The following is a 14,413-nucleotide window of genomic DNA, read 5'->3' on the forward strand; positions in this document are numbered from 1 at the left end:
CCGCCATTGCGGCCATATTGGATTTTGGACCAAGTCCAAAATCGAATGGCATGATCCTTGGACCATACCTATTCCCCCCACCAAGTTTCGTCGAAATCCGTCGAGGAGTTTTTCCGTAATACTGTTCACAAACAAACAGAAAGGGGTGAAAACAGCAACCTCTGATCTTCGATGGCGGAGGTTAACAATGACAAGACAGAACTGCAGAGGGTTTTTTACAGTGCAATTGAAACTGTGCTTGGAGAGATCGCTCAGCGCTTCAGTGAGCGCAACACACAACTCGCCCGTTCACTCGCTGCCTTGAATCCTGAAAATGGCACGTTTTTGGATCCCCACTTGCTCCAGCACATCATGACATTAACAAAGTCAACCATCAGTGAAACAGAGTGTGTGGTTGCAAAGCAGTTTATTCGCACACAGACAGAAAAGCAGCCAAACGAGAGTTGGACAACACAAAAACTCTCAACATACCACAAAACGTTGGAAGCCATGCCAAGTGTAGTGACTGCTATGAGACTTGGACTAACATTTGGTGCGTCCACTGCCATGTGTGAAAACTCATTCTCAACATTGAGGAATGTCTTCACTGACCATCGACGGTCCATGCGCCATGCACGCAAGGCACATCTGGTATGGCTGGCCTTCGAGAGAGACCTCACACGTAAATGCCTGAATGAATGGAAGGAGAAGGTCCTCAGAAGATTCCACACCGAGACGCGTCGCCTGCAGCTCTTCTGACATCGAGTACAGCGGTATAAAAACTATACGAGGAGTTCAGATTGTGTGTGTGTGACTGCTGGTGATGCGTGTGTGGTTGTGGTCAGCACCCGCCGTGGTCGGCTGCTTTGTACTTCTGATGTTTAAGTTAAATGCTGTGTTTGGTGCTTTGCATATCCCATATCTAGTGCTTTGTGCATAACCTTACCTCTGTGTAATTGACTGCTTTAAATGCGGACCTTGTGGTATCTTCAGGCTGGTCGTATTTGCTGTTGATAGTTTAACGTGATGATCGCAAGTCATAGCCTACTGTACCTTATTTGAAAGTGCACTGATTCTGGTGCCAACCTCCCCGGTTTAGTCATTGTATCTCTGGTATATTAATTTTCTAATGCCAATTCTTGACAACACCTTGAATAAGTGCACCTGAATTGGTGCCAATTGTCAAATCAAAAAAATTGATGTGCTAATGCTACAGGAGACGCATGCAAATCAGTCTTCTGAGGATGAGTGGTGTAAAATCTTTAAAGGTTGTATTTTTTTTCGAGTGTGTGCTTGTTGAGGCCAAGGCTGGTGTGGCAATAGTGTTGCATCCTCGACTCCAGCCTTCGGAGATAACTTGTAAGGAAATTTGCAAAGGTTACTTACTGTCTGTGCAATTTGTCAGTAGTAACCTAAATAATTGCATGACAAATGTTTACTGTCCTAGTGCTAACTCTGAAAGAGGTGCCTTTCTGTACAGGTTGGCAGAGTTAGTAAGCATCATTGACTTAACCATGTTGTTGTGTCTGGGGGGGGGGGGGGGTGACTACAACTGCAACCTCAACCCACAACTTGATCGGAACACTTGTGAGCCTCATCCACCCAGTGCAAGGCCTTTGGCACAGCTAGTCCAAAAGTTTAAACTGGTGGATGTATGGTGGGTACAAAACCGTAATACCAATCAGTATACATGGGTTTGTGCATCAAAAAATGTTTTGACGATGGCTCGCCGAGACAGATTTTATGTTAATCATGAAATGGTAAACATTGTTAAGAACTCTTATATAAGGCCGTCTGGTTTTTCTGATCATCACATTATTGTTATGGTGTGTGGCTTTCCTCATCATGTCTGTGGAAGTGCATATTGGACTTTTAATTTGAAACTTTTACAAAGTGCACATTTTATAGAAGCTTTTAAAATAGTATGGGAAAAATGTGAGTCACAAAAGGGTTCATATTTGAACTTAAGACAATGGTGGGACTGCACAAAGTCCCAAATCAAATGTTTTTGCCAACAATACTGCTCTGACAGCACATACAACGCGTTTGGTGTGATATCGGCTTTAAACCAGAGTTTGTGTCAAAGCCACCCAATGCTCACCTGTTTATACATTTATCGTTTTTAAAAGACGAGTCTAATAATCAATCCCTGTTGGACCACTCAATTAATACACCAGGAAGTTGACTCAGCCTATCATCCTTCTGAGGTCGGCGAAGTGAGTACCAGTGTACTGGGCCAGTGTATACCCCGGTTAAAATAGGTGTACCATATCCCTGTGTCGTAAGAGGCGACCAGGGTTGCGTCAGGAAGGGCATCCGGCGTAAAACATGTGCCAAATCACTATGCGGATCATACGGATGATCCGCTGTGGCGACCCCTCACGGGAGCAGCCGAAAGAAGAAGAAGAAGATGTGTATATGTATATATATATATATATATATATATATATATATATATATATATATATATATATATATATATATATATATATATATATATATATATATATATATATATATCGGGCGTACAAAATATAGTGTGGTAGATAAAAACATTAGAAAGGAAACTCGAGGGGGAGCACTCGGGAGATCGCAAAACCTCCGCCGCCAATACTGCTGGGTCACTCAAGTGAACGTTATATCTTATTCATTAAATATGGTCAACAGTGCTGACAGAGTTATAGTTCTTTTCTCCAACATTTTTTTTTGGGGGGGGGGGGTTGGAAATCACTTAAAACGTGTAGAAATGCAAAAAAAAAAAAAAATTTCTCCAACAATTTTTTTTGGGGGTGGGGGGCAAAGTCCGAAATCTAATGGCATGATCCTTGGACCATACCTAACCCCCCCCCATCAAGTTTCGTCGAAATCCGTAGAGGAGTTTTTCCGTAATACAAAAAATTTAACATTTCCACGCTCGCGCTCACGCCGGGGGTATCGCTATAGCTCTCTGTTCTTCGAACAGGCGAGCTATAAACGATATACTTATCTGTGAGCAGAAAGCTGGATTGTCTGGCATGAATGTCCAGCAGTTGTCAGAGAAAAGGACCCTTCTGGCTGAAACGGTGAAAGAGCGGGCGGCCGGTGCATTCGTCCGACTGCGGAACGAAAAAATCCAACTTGACATACCAAGCAAAGGATTCTTCAATTTGGAAAAAAATAGTCAAGACCTCTCAACAAATCCATGCTTTGTGCTCTTCTGGTGGTGATTTGTTGACCTCCCAGAGTGATATCAAGCATGAACTACAAGACTATTTTTCTAAACTCTTCACAAAAAGAGTTGTGAATGAGGAGAACAGGAATGCGATACTTGAACAGCTTTCTTCTTTGTCTGAAGACCAACACCAATTGCTTGAGCCTGGCATTTCTCTTGGAGAACTTACTGCTGCGCTCAAGGATAGCAAGGATGGGAAAGCCCCTGGACTAGACGGCCTTCCGGCTGAATTTTATAAGGCTTTCTGGGACATTCTGGGCCCTACTCTTCTTGAGGTCTTTCAGGGGAGTGTTGAACAAAGTGAATTGCCATTGAGCTGCCGGAGGGCAGTTTTGTGTCTCCTTTCGAAGAAGGGAAACCTGCATGAGACCGCAAATTGGCGGCCTGTGTCACTCCTCAACATGGACTATAAAATATTGTCAAAAGCACTTGCAACCCGTCTAAAGGAAGTCATCTCTTTTTTGATTGGCACTGATCAATCATACTGTGTTCCAGAACGTTCCATATACGATAGTATTTTTTTGGTGGGAGACTTGATCAGTCTTGGTCGAACTACATCTCCTGGTTTTGGTTTATTACTTTTAGATCAAGAAAAAGCTTTTGACAGTGTTAACCATTCTTTTTTGTTTGATGTATTAAGGAGAACAGGGTTTGGGGAAAAATTTATTGCTTTTGATAAGTTATTGTACAAAAATGTATCTTGTCTGTTGAAGGTTAATAATAGTCTTTGTTACCCTTTCCCCTTTCAGCGAGGCATCCGTCAGGGCTGTGCGCTATCAGGCATGCTCTACAATCTATCCGTTGAACCTTTATTAGCTTTACTTCAGAACTCCATGTTAGGAGTCTCTCTTTCACAAAACTCCAAAGTCGTTTCAGCTTCTGCTGATGATATTTGTGTTGCTATTGCAAATCAAAAAGATGTTTCTGAGGTCTCTCGTTGCCTTACCCAGTTTGAGCTTGCTTCTACTGCAAGGGTAAATTGGAAAAAAAGTGTAGCTTTTTGGGTGGGCCCCAGATCGCCTTCCTCGTCCCTGCCTGTTTTTTACCAGGAGGAATACAGTGGAGTAGTGAGGGGTTTAAATATTTAGGCTCATTTCTAGGAATTGGAGCGTATGAACAAAAAAATTGGGAGAACTTCCTGGAAAGAATGAAATTGAAACTGGCAAGGTGGAGTAGATTGTACCAACTTATCTCGCTTAAGACACTGGTATCAATCATAAACAACCTGGTGGTTCCATTTATTTGGCATAGAGTTATCCCACTTGAACCTCTGAGATACTTGGTCACAGGCATTCAGAGGGTTCTGACTGATTTTTTTCTGGGGTGGCCACCATTGGCTGGGCCCAGACGTGGTCTGCAGACCCTGAAATGCAGGTGGTCAAAATCTGATGCATATCCCAAGTCGGATAATGGCATTCCGAATTTCCACGGTTAAGCCCCTACTGTACAGTGAGTGTGTTCCTTGGTGACCTCTCACAAACACCTGTTTGCAGAAAGTGGAAGGTCTGAAATATGACCGTGAACTTTTCCTCATCGACCTGCAACACATTGACATGTCTCAGCTCCCCAGTTTTCATCAGAGCCTTTTGAACGCTTGGCAAGTCCTCGGAGTGCAACGTTTAGAGGTATCATACTATGCCCAAAAGTTTGTACATGAGCCATTAGTTCGTAATCCTTTATTCTCTAGAATTTCAACCTCCAGGTCGTTTATGCATTGTTTCACCAGTGTTGGAATAAACAGAGTGTGAGACCTGTTGCAGCCATCCTTGAATGCCTGGCTACCTGTAAGCTCACTTTCATTAAAAACTGGTGTTCGTTCTGCTCGTATTGTGGAAAATGTCTTGAAAGCAGTAATTCAAACCTTTCATACACTAAACATTGGGTGGACTGGGGTGGATGAAGTGGTAGACTCACGTCTCTATTTCCCTGAACGTCAAATTGCCTCAAAAAAACAAGAGGAAATTGGAGTTTTTTTAACTCCAGTGTGGAACAAAATGTGTAATTCTCCAACTCCTGGGCGAACTGGAGACCTGAATTGGAGACTAGCACATCAAGCCCTGGTCACACAGACATTACTCCATAAGTTTAATTCTTCTGTTCTAATTTCTTGTCCTTTTTGTGATTTGATTGAAAATTTTGCCCATGGTTTGATTGAATGTAAGAGATTGGTACCTCTCTTTCTCTTCCTTCAACAGTTTTTCCATAAATTTAATTTTGTTTTTTCCTTTCTGGTCTTTATTTATGGAATCGGGGAGAATTATAAAAGTAAACCAGTCCTCTCGTTTTGTCTTTTCTGTTGGGCATTGCTAAACTGGCAATTTATAAAACCAGGAAAGCAAAATTGAAGGGGAAAAATGCAAATGTGCTTTTTTGCTTTAAAGGTATGGTTTCGGCACGAGTAAAAATGGAGCAGGCTTATCTTTTGAGCCTGGATATTGTGGGTGATCAGTGGTACACTGATGAGGTTTTGAGTTTCTTTTCGTGATGGAATCTGTTTGTAAAAGTGTAAAGTACTTACACTTACTTTTTGCATATATGTATTATTCTGTGGTTGTTTTGACATGAACAGGCACCCTTGTTTGTATTGCTTTTGCTGAATTTATTTTTGCTGTAAAATCGTTTGGATTTGTTTTTATGGAGTGTGCTTTTCTGGTGTGTTTTTTGATACTTTAATAATAAAAGCATACAAAAGTCTCTCTCGGTCTCTCTGTCTCTCCCTCTCCCTCTCCCCCTCTCTCTTGCTCCAACGAAAGGTTCACAACTGATCGGTAAACACCTCCTTGCTTCCCACGGCGGTTAGCATACCGAAGCAACGTCCTGGTACTTTCATCCACAGTTTTTCCATAGGTTGTTGTGATTATAGGGCCTCATCACAACTCCAGCAAATATTGACAACAAAAGCTGTTCATGATGTCATCAGACTCAGCGTTAACGTCCCTGTGATTGAATGAAACGAATGTGCAGAAGAAAACGAATGTGCTGGTCTCTAATTTGAGGTTCACGATTTATTGGCCTCCCGTGGGGTTAACGTGGCAGCTATAAACGAGAAAGGGTCCGACACAAACCAAGATGGTCAATCGTGCCCTTTACCAAAACTAAAAGGAAATTTGCCCGATATAACGGCAGAGATGTTCTGCCAAAGAGAAGTACACAGGATCCTGAACATACACATTTTCGATGAGAAAAACGACTCGTTCCATCAATTCCCCCCTCCGCCTCCTCCATCACCTTGGGCGTGGAACTAGCTCGGCACAGTCCGATACCTGATTCATGTCGCCAGGATTCGAACCGAAAGGACCGGATGATATATAATCATCCATTAACTTTATTTTGTTTTACAAAGTCCTGAAAGCGGTGACAATGGTCCTCATAACAAACACATCGACTGTATTTGATGAAATTTCAATTCCCTCTCAAAATTACGTCTTTCTATCGTCGATGGACGGAGACAAAACAAAAGGTCTCCATTAGGTATTCACGGTAGATGTAGGACTGTTTGTTATTCTTCATGTATCGCACGATATGTTGCTATGGAAACAGTCGTGTCGGCCCGAAAACCCTTGTTAGCATTCCTCGCGCAAATCCGCGCGATATCTACCTCGAGCACGAGTCCTCATAGGGGTGTGCGCATCAACAGACAGCACACTTACCTTTGAGCTGTCTTTAGTCTGGGTTTGAGTCCCGACCCGACTACAAACTTTCGGACCGGTGTTTCACAGGGAGGGCATATTGCATCACAATCGTGTGTCGTCCATCACATGGATGTCATTAAAAGCCGGGGGTCCAGTCTGCTGGCATCAGTCGGTGGATGATAAAGATCCCACCCCCCCACCCCCATGGTGTCCTTCGTGAAGAGTTGGCGAGCTATTGCCGACACTGTGAATGGATTTCAGATCCCTGCCTCCCTCTCCCATGGCTGACCCCGCAGGGGGGGGGGTGGGATTACAGGGGACTTATAAAGGAATACTGTAGTTCTATCTCAAGCATTGTACGCTCTTGTCGAGACCGCGAATCCGTTCTGCAGCAATTCGAGCAACCAAAGCATCGACGATGTGCGTCCTGCATGGAGTGAAAGATCTACGTGCGTTGGAAATGCAATAAAATAAATAAATAAATATCAAGACAAATAAAAGGCAATGTGTGTGAGTGTCAGTGTCAGTGAGTGTGTCAGTTCAGTGAGTGTGTCAGTTCAGTGAGTGTGTCAGTGTGTATTTGTCTCCTCCATAACTCCAAAACCATATAACCTCGCAGCCTGAAACTTTGCATGCACACTAAGAAAACTCAAACCAAGTGAAAGAATGAAAATTGGTTGTTTGGGTTAATTAAAACACCCCTTTTGAAGATAATTTACGGCCTTATTTAATTATATCCTTCACGATCCTCGGCCACTTCGCTCTCTGGGGTCTAAAGGCGTTTCCTCGATAAGCTTGCTGGGGTCTGAAGCCGCCATGTTTTTTTGGCCTGCTCAACCATACCTCGACTTGGAACAGGCCGCAACGATTTCTTAACGATGAAGTATTTTTTTTTCATTTTCCTCGCTCAAATTATTATCAAATGCTTGTTCATCATACCTACGAATCGCTGGGTATATTGCAGTGCTTATAAACACCTGGACATGTCAGCATTCGTGGCTTTATTTAATTTGTGCATATGAATAACCGAGAGAATCTTTTAAACTAAGCAGAATTACAAAATGTAAGCTCCAGTTTTGAAAGTATCAGCAGTTCCGACTCCTCAACGAAGTGTTGATTTGTTCAATTCGGACATTGCACGGGCGTTTCCGGGTGCATAGTTGTATCAACGGAAATTGGTAATTGCTTGCCAAGCCAGGCATTCCGTTTGTGTGCTTGCTTAAGTGCTTAAGCCACTTACCCAGTTGTGCAGTACAGTTCGTGTCCCGATTAGGATGTACAGTCGACAGTTACCACAAGGTAGAAGTACGTTTACAGCACATGCGGTCGTGGTACGTATAAGTAGATTTGGATCTGTACGGACTCTCCGCAGGTGCATGGACATGCCATGCCTGTTACGGGTGCCGTGGTCGCAAAGTTTCATCCCGTATCTTATGGAGGTTCTATCACGCTTTTCTTTGTCCTCATGCCTGTTTGTAAAGCATTTGGTTATCGGATTTGCTTTCAAAGGTGATATGTTTTTCTTTGTGTGTTTCAAAGCAAAATATATTTGATAACGCCCGATTTCTGAGCCATTTGTCGTAATAACATGTTTTCTAAATGACCGAGGCAAATTTTTTTTCCACCCGTCGCACACAGCTGTTTATAAAGAATAATATTTGTGAACATCTCCTTGAAACATCTGCATAAATGTAATGTTGTTTTTTGGTGAAAGCTAATCAAGGTTTCTGGGTTGTATACAGTATGGACTGCAGTCGGTAATCATGCCGACTCCAACCTTCCGATTCCCGAAAAATTGCTATCGGCCACTGATAACTCCTGACCCCCCACCCCCCCTCCCACCTCTATCTCTCTGTCTCTCCATCTCTCGATGTATCCGGATGGTCGTTAGGTCTGGATGGTGGTTATCTCCATATGTGTCTGGACGGTGGTTATGTCTGGGCGGGGTTTGTCTCCAGACGTTTCTGGATGGTATTTATCTCCAGACATGTCTGGATGGGAGTTTGTCTTCGGAAGTGTCCGGATGAGAGTACGTCTCCGAACATGTCTGGGAAGTGTTTATGTCCGGACGGGAGTTTGTGTCCGGGCGGTGTTTATCTCCGGATGGGAGTTTATCTCTGGACGTGTCCAAGCGGTGTTTGTCTCTGGACAGTTTGGCTCCGGACATGTCCGGGCAGTGTTTCTCTATAAACGTGTCTGGGCAGTGTTTATGTCCGGACGGGAGGAGTTTATCTCCGACGCGTCCGGGCAGTGTTTGTCTCCAGACGCTTATCTCCATATTTGTCTGAGCGGGGTTTGTCTCCAGACATGTCCAGATGGTATTTATCTCCGGACGTGTGCAGACGGGAGTTTGTGTCTCGGCGGTGTTTATGTCCGGACGAGAGTTTGTCTCTGGACGTGTCCGAGTGGTGTTTGTTTCCGGACAGCTTGGCACTGGACGAATCCAGGCGGTGTTTGTCTCTGGACTGTGTTTATCTCTGGACATGCCTGGGCGGGGTTTGTCTCCAAGCGGTATTTACAGTATGACCGGTAGAAAATGGATTTCAGACATTATTTGGTTTCCATCTTCACTATTATTCTCAGCAGAATCATTTTGAAGAGACAGTATGAATCATAATTGACGCTGCACCACACGTCTGCCTTCCTTTCCTCTCACCTCTCGCTGCCTTTCCTTCCTCTCACCTCTCGCTGCCTTCCCTTCCCCTCCCCCTCCCTCCTCCTCCCTCCCCCTCCCCCTCCTCCTCCCTCCCTCCTCTCCTCCTCTCCCTTCCTCTCCCCCCTCCCTTCCTCCTTCCCTCCCTCCCTCCTCCCTCTCTTCCTCCCCTCCCTCCCTCCTCCTCCTCCCTTCCTTCCTTCCCTTCCTTCCCTCCCCTTCCTTCCTTCCCTTCCTCCTCCCTTCCTCCTTCCCTTCCTCCTCCTTCCTCCCTTCCCTCCTTCCCTCCCTTCCTTCCCTCCTCTCTCCTCCCTCCCCTCCTCCCCTCCCCTCTCCTTCCCTTCCTTCCCTTTCCCCTCCTCCCTCTCTTCCTTCCTTCCCTTCCCTCTCCCTTCCCTTCCCTTCCCTCTCCCTTCCTTCCCTTCCCTTCCTCTCTCTCCCCCTTCCCTTCTCTCCCTTCCCTTCCTCTTTCTTCCCTTCCTCTCTTCCTCTCTTCTCCCTCCCTCCCTTCCTTCCTCCCCTTCCCCTTCCCTTCCTTCCTCCCTTCTCCTTCCTCCCTTCCTTCCCTTCCCTCCCCCTTCCTTCCCTCTTCCTTCTCTCTCTCCTTCCTCCCTCCCCTTCCTCTCTCTCCCTTCCTCCCTCCTTCCTTCCTCCTCTCTCCTTCTCCCTCTCTCCTCCTTCCTCCTCCTCCCTTCCTCTCCTCTTCCCTTCCTCCTTCCCTCCCCCTCCTCTTTCCCCTCCTCTCTCTCTTCCTCCTCTCCCTTCCCTCTCCTTTCCTCTTCCCTTCTCTCTCCTCTCTTCCCTCCCTCTCTCTTCCTTTCCTCTCTTCCTTCCTTTCTCTCTTCCTCTCTCTTCCCTTCCCTTTCTTCCTTTTCCCTCCTCCTCTCCCTTCCCTTCTTCCCTCCTCTTCCCTTCTTCCCTTCCCCTCTCCTCTTTCCCTCCTCCCTTCCTTCTCCCTTCCCTTCCTCTCTCCCTCCTCTCCCTTCCTCTCTTCCCTTCCCCTCCCTCCCCCTTCCCTTCCTTTTCCTCTCCCCTCCCCCTTCTCCCTCCCTCCCTCTCTCCCTCCCCCCTCTCTCCCCACCCCTCTCCCTTTTCTCTTCTCTCTCTTTTCCTCCCTCTCTCCCTTCCCTTCCTTTCTTCCTCCTCCCTTTCTCTCTCCCTTCCCTCCCTCCCTTCCCTCCTTCTCCCCTCCCTCTCTCTCCCTCCCTCCTCTCTCCCTCCCCTCTCCTCTCCCTCCTCTCTCCCTCCCCCTCCCTCTCTCCCTCCCTCCTTTCTCTCCCTCCTCCTTCTCCCTCCTCTCCTCCCTCTCTTCTCCCTCCCTCCCTCTCTCCCTCCTCCTTTCTCCCTTCCTCCTCCCTTCCTCCCTCCCTCTCTCTTCTTCCCCTCCCTCTTCTCTCCCTCCTCTTTCCTCCCTCCCCTCCTCTCTCTTCTCCTCCCTTTCCTCCTCTCCTCCCTCCCTCTCCTCCCTTCCTTCCTTTCTTCCCTCCTCCTCTCTCCCTCCCTTTCCTTTCTTCCTTCTTCCCTCTCTTCCCTCTCTCCTCTTTTTCTCCCTCCTCTTTTTCCTTCCCTTCCCTCCCCTCTCCTCTTTTTCTCCTCCTCTCTCCCCTCCCCTTCCCTCCTCTCTCCTCCCTCCCTCCTCCTTCCCTCCCTCCTCTCTCTTCTCCTCTCCCTCCTTCTCTCCCTCCTCTCTCCCTCCCCTTCCTTTCCTCTCTCCCTCCTCTCTCCCTCCCCTCCCTCCCCTCTCCCTTTCCTCCTCCCTCCCTCCCCCTCCCCTTTTCCTCCCTCCTCTCTCCCTCCCCCTCCCCTCTTTCCTCCCTCCTCTCTTTCCTCCCCCCTCCCCTCTCCCTCTCTCCTCTCCCTCCCTTCTCTCCTCTCCCTCCCTTCCTCTCCTCCCTCCCTCCCCTCCCCTTCCTCTCTCCCTCCCCTTTCCTCTCTCCCTCCCTTTTCCTCCCCTCTCCCTCCCTCCTCTCTCTCCTTCCCTCCCCCTCCCTCCTCTCTCCCTCCCCCTCCCTCCCCCTCCCTCCTCTCTCTTTTCCCCTCTCCCCCTCCTCTCTCCTTCCCCTCCTCCCTCCTCTCTCTCCTCCTCCCTCCCTCCTCTCTTCTTCCTCCCTCCCTCCTCTCTCCCTCCCTCCCTCCTCTCTCTCTCTCCCTTCCTTCTCCCTCCTTTCTCTTCCCTCCCTCCTCTCTCCTTCTCCCTTCCCCTTCTTCTTCTCTCCCTTCCTCTCTCCCTTTCCCTTCCTTTCTTTCCCTTTCCTTTCTCCCTCCTTCTCCCTTTCCTCTCTCTCCCTCTCTCTCCTCCCTTTTCCTCCCCCTCCCCTTCTCCTCTTTTCCCCTCCCTCCCTCCTCTCCTTCCTCCCTCCTCTCCTCTCTTTCCTCCCCTCCCTCCCTTTCTTTCTCTCTTTCCTCTCTCTCTTCCTTCCTTCCTCCTCTCTCCCTTCCCCTCCCTTCCTCTCTCCCTCCTCTCTCCTCCTCTCTCTCTCTCCCTCCTCCTTCTCTCCCTCCCTCTCTCCCTCCCTCCCTCCCTCCTCTCTCTCCCTCCCCCCTCCCTCTCCCTCTCTCCCTCCTCTCTCCCTCCTCTCCCTCTTCTCCCTCCCCCTTCTTCCCTCCCTCCTCTCCCTCCCTCCCTTCTCCCCTCCTCCCTCCCTTCCTCTCTCCCTCCCTCTCTTCCCTCCTCCCTTCTCCTCCCTCCCTCCCTCCTCCCTCCCCTCCCCCTTTCCTCCCCTCCCTCCCCTCTCCTCTCCTTCCCTCCCTCCTCTCTCCTTCCCCTCCCTCCCTCTTCTTCCCCTCCTCTCTTCTTCCCTCCCTCCTTCTCTCCCTCCCTCCTCTCTCCCTCCCTCTCTCCTCCCTCCCCTTTCCCTCCCCCTCCCTTCTCTCCCCTCCTCTCTTCCTTCTCTCTCTCCCTCCCTCCTCTCTCTCTCCTTCCCTCCCTCTCTCTCCCTTCCTCCCTCCTCCTCTCCCTCCCTCCCCCTCCCCTTTTCCTCCCTCTCTCTCCTCTCTCTTTCCTCCCTCCCTCCTCTCTCCTTCCCCTCCCTCCCTCCTCTCTCTCCTTCCCCCTCCCTCCTCTCTCCCTCCCCCTCCCTCCCTCCCCTCCCTCCTCTCTCTCTTTTCCCCCTCCCTCCTCTCTCTCTCTCTCCTTCCCCCCTCCCTCCTCTCTCTCCCTCCCCCTCCCTCCTCTTCTCCCTCCCCCCTCCCTCCTCTCCCTCCCTCCCCTCCCTCCTCTCTCCCTCCCCTCCCTCCTCCTCTCCCTCCCTCCTCTCTCCCTCCCTCCCTCTCCCTCCCCTCCCTCTCTCCCTCCCTCCTCCCTCTCCCTCCCTCCCTCTCTCCCTCCCTCCTTCCTCCCTCCTCTCCATCCCCCTCCCTCCCTCTCCCTCTCCCTCCCTCCCTCCCTCCCTTTCTCCCTCCCTCTCTTCCCCTCCTCCTCTCTCCTCCCTCCTCTCCTCCTCCCTCCCTTCCCTCCCTCTCCCTCCCTCCTTTCTCCCCTCCCTCCCTCCTTTCTCCTCCCTCCCTTTCCTCTCCTCCCTTTCCTCTCCTCCCTCCCTCCTCTCTCTCTCCCTCCCCTCCCTCTCTCTCTCCCTCCCTCCTCTCTCCTCTCTCCCTCCCTCCTCTCTCCTCCCTCTCTCTCTTCCCTCCTCTCTCTCTCCTTCCCTCCTCCTCTCTCCTTCCCCTCCCTCCTCTCTCCCTCCCCCTCCCTCCTCTCTCCCTCCCTCCCTCCTCTCCCTCCCTCTCTCCCTCCTTCTCTCCCTCTCCCTCCTCTCTCTCTCCTTCTCTCCTCCTCTCTCCCTCCTCTCTCCCTCTCCTCTCTCTCCCTCCCCCTCTCTCTCTCCCTCCTCCTTCTCTCCCTCCCTCCATCCCCCCCTCCCTCCTCTCTCTCCCTCCCCTCCCTCCCTCCCCTCCCTCTCCTTCCCCTCCCTCTCTATCCTTCCCCTCCCTCCTCTCTCTTCTTCCCCTCCTCCTCTCTTCTTCCCCTCCCTCCTCTCTTCCTCTCCTCTCTCCCTCCTCTCCTCTCCCCTCTCTCCCTCCTCTCTCCCTCCCTCCCCTCTCTCCTCTCTCCTCCTTCTCCCTCCCCTCCCTCTCTCTCCCTCCCTCCCTCTCCCTCCCTCCTCTCTCCCTCCTCTCCCTCCTCTCCTCTCCCTCCTCCTCCCCTCTCCCTCCCTCCCCTCTCCCTCCCTCCCTCCCTTTCCTCCTCCCTTTTCCTCCTCCCCTTTCTCCTCCCTCCCTCCTCCTCTCTTTCCTCCCTCCTCTCTCCTTCCCCTCCCTCCTCATCTCCCCCCTCCCTCCTCTCTCTCCTTCCCCCCTCCCTCCTCTCTCCCTCCCTCCTCTCTCCCTCCTCCCTCCTCTTCTCCTCCCTCCTCCCCTCTCCCTCCTCTCTCTCTCCTCCCTCCCCCTCCCTCCTCTCTCCCTCCCCTCCCTCCCTCCTCTCTCTCCCTCCTCTCTCCCTCCCCTCCCCTATCCCTCCCTCCCTCTCCCTCCCTCCTCTCTCTCCCTCCCTCCCCTCCCCTTTCCTCCCCTCCCTCCCTCCTCTCTCCTTCCCCTCCCTCCTCTCTCCTTCCCCCTCCCTCTCCCTCCTCTCTTCTTCCCCCTCCCTCCTCTCTCCTTCCCCCTCCCACCTCTCTCCTTCCCCTCCCTCCTCTCTCCTCTCTCCTTCCCCCTCCCTCCTCTCTCCTTCCCCTCCCTCCTCTCTCCTTCCCCCTCCCTCTTTCCCCCTCTCTCTTTCCCCTCTCTCTTTCCCTCCCCCTCCCTCCTCTCTCTTTCCCCCTCTATTTCCTCATTCGCCCCAACCCTCTTTCTCCCCCATCTCAGTGTTCCCATCAGCGAAGCGACGGGTGGTATTTGCTAGTATATAATAAATAAATACGGCAAGAAATATATGTCAATAAATATATATAAGAAAATTAACATTGACATAAATAAATAAATTATAAATAAATCGCAAAATAA

Source organism: Eptatretus burgeri, chromosome 12 (assembly GCF_056783735.1).
Source record: "Eptatretus burgeri isolate ZD-2024b chromosome 12, Ebu_testis_v1, whole genome shotgun sequence".
In the NCBI taxonomy this organism is placed as follows: domain Eukaryota; kingdom Metazoa; phylum Chordata; class Myxini; order Myxiniformes; family Myxinidae; genus Eptatretus; species Eptatretus burgeri.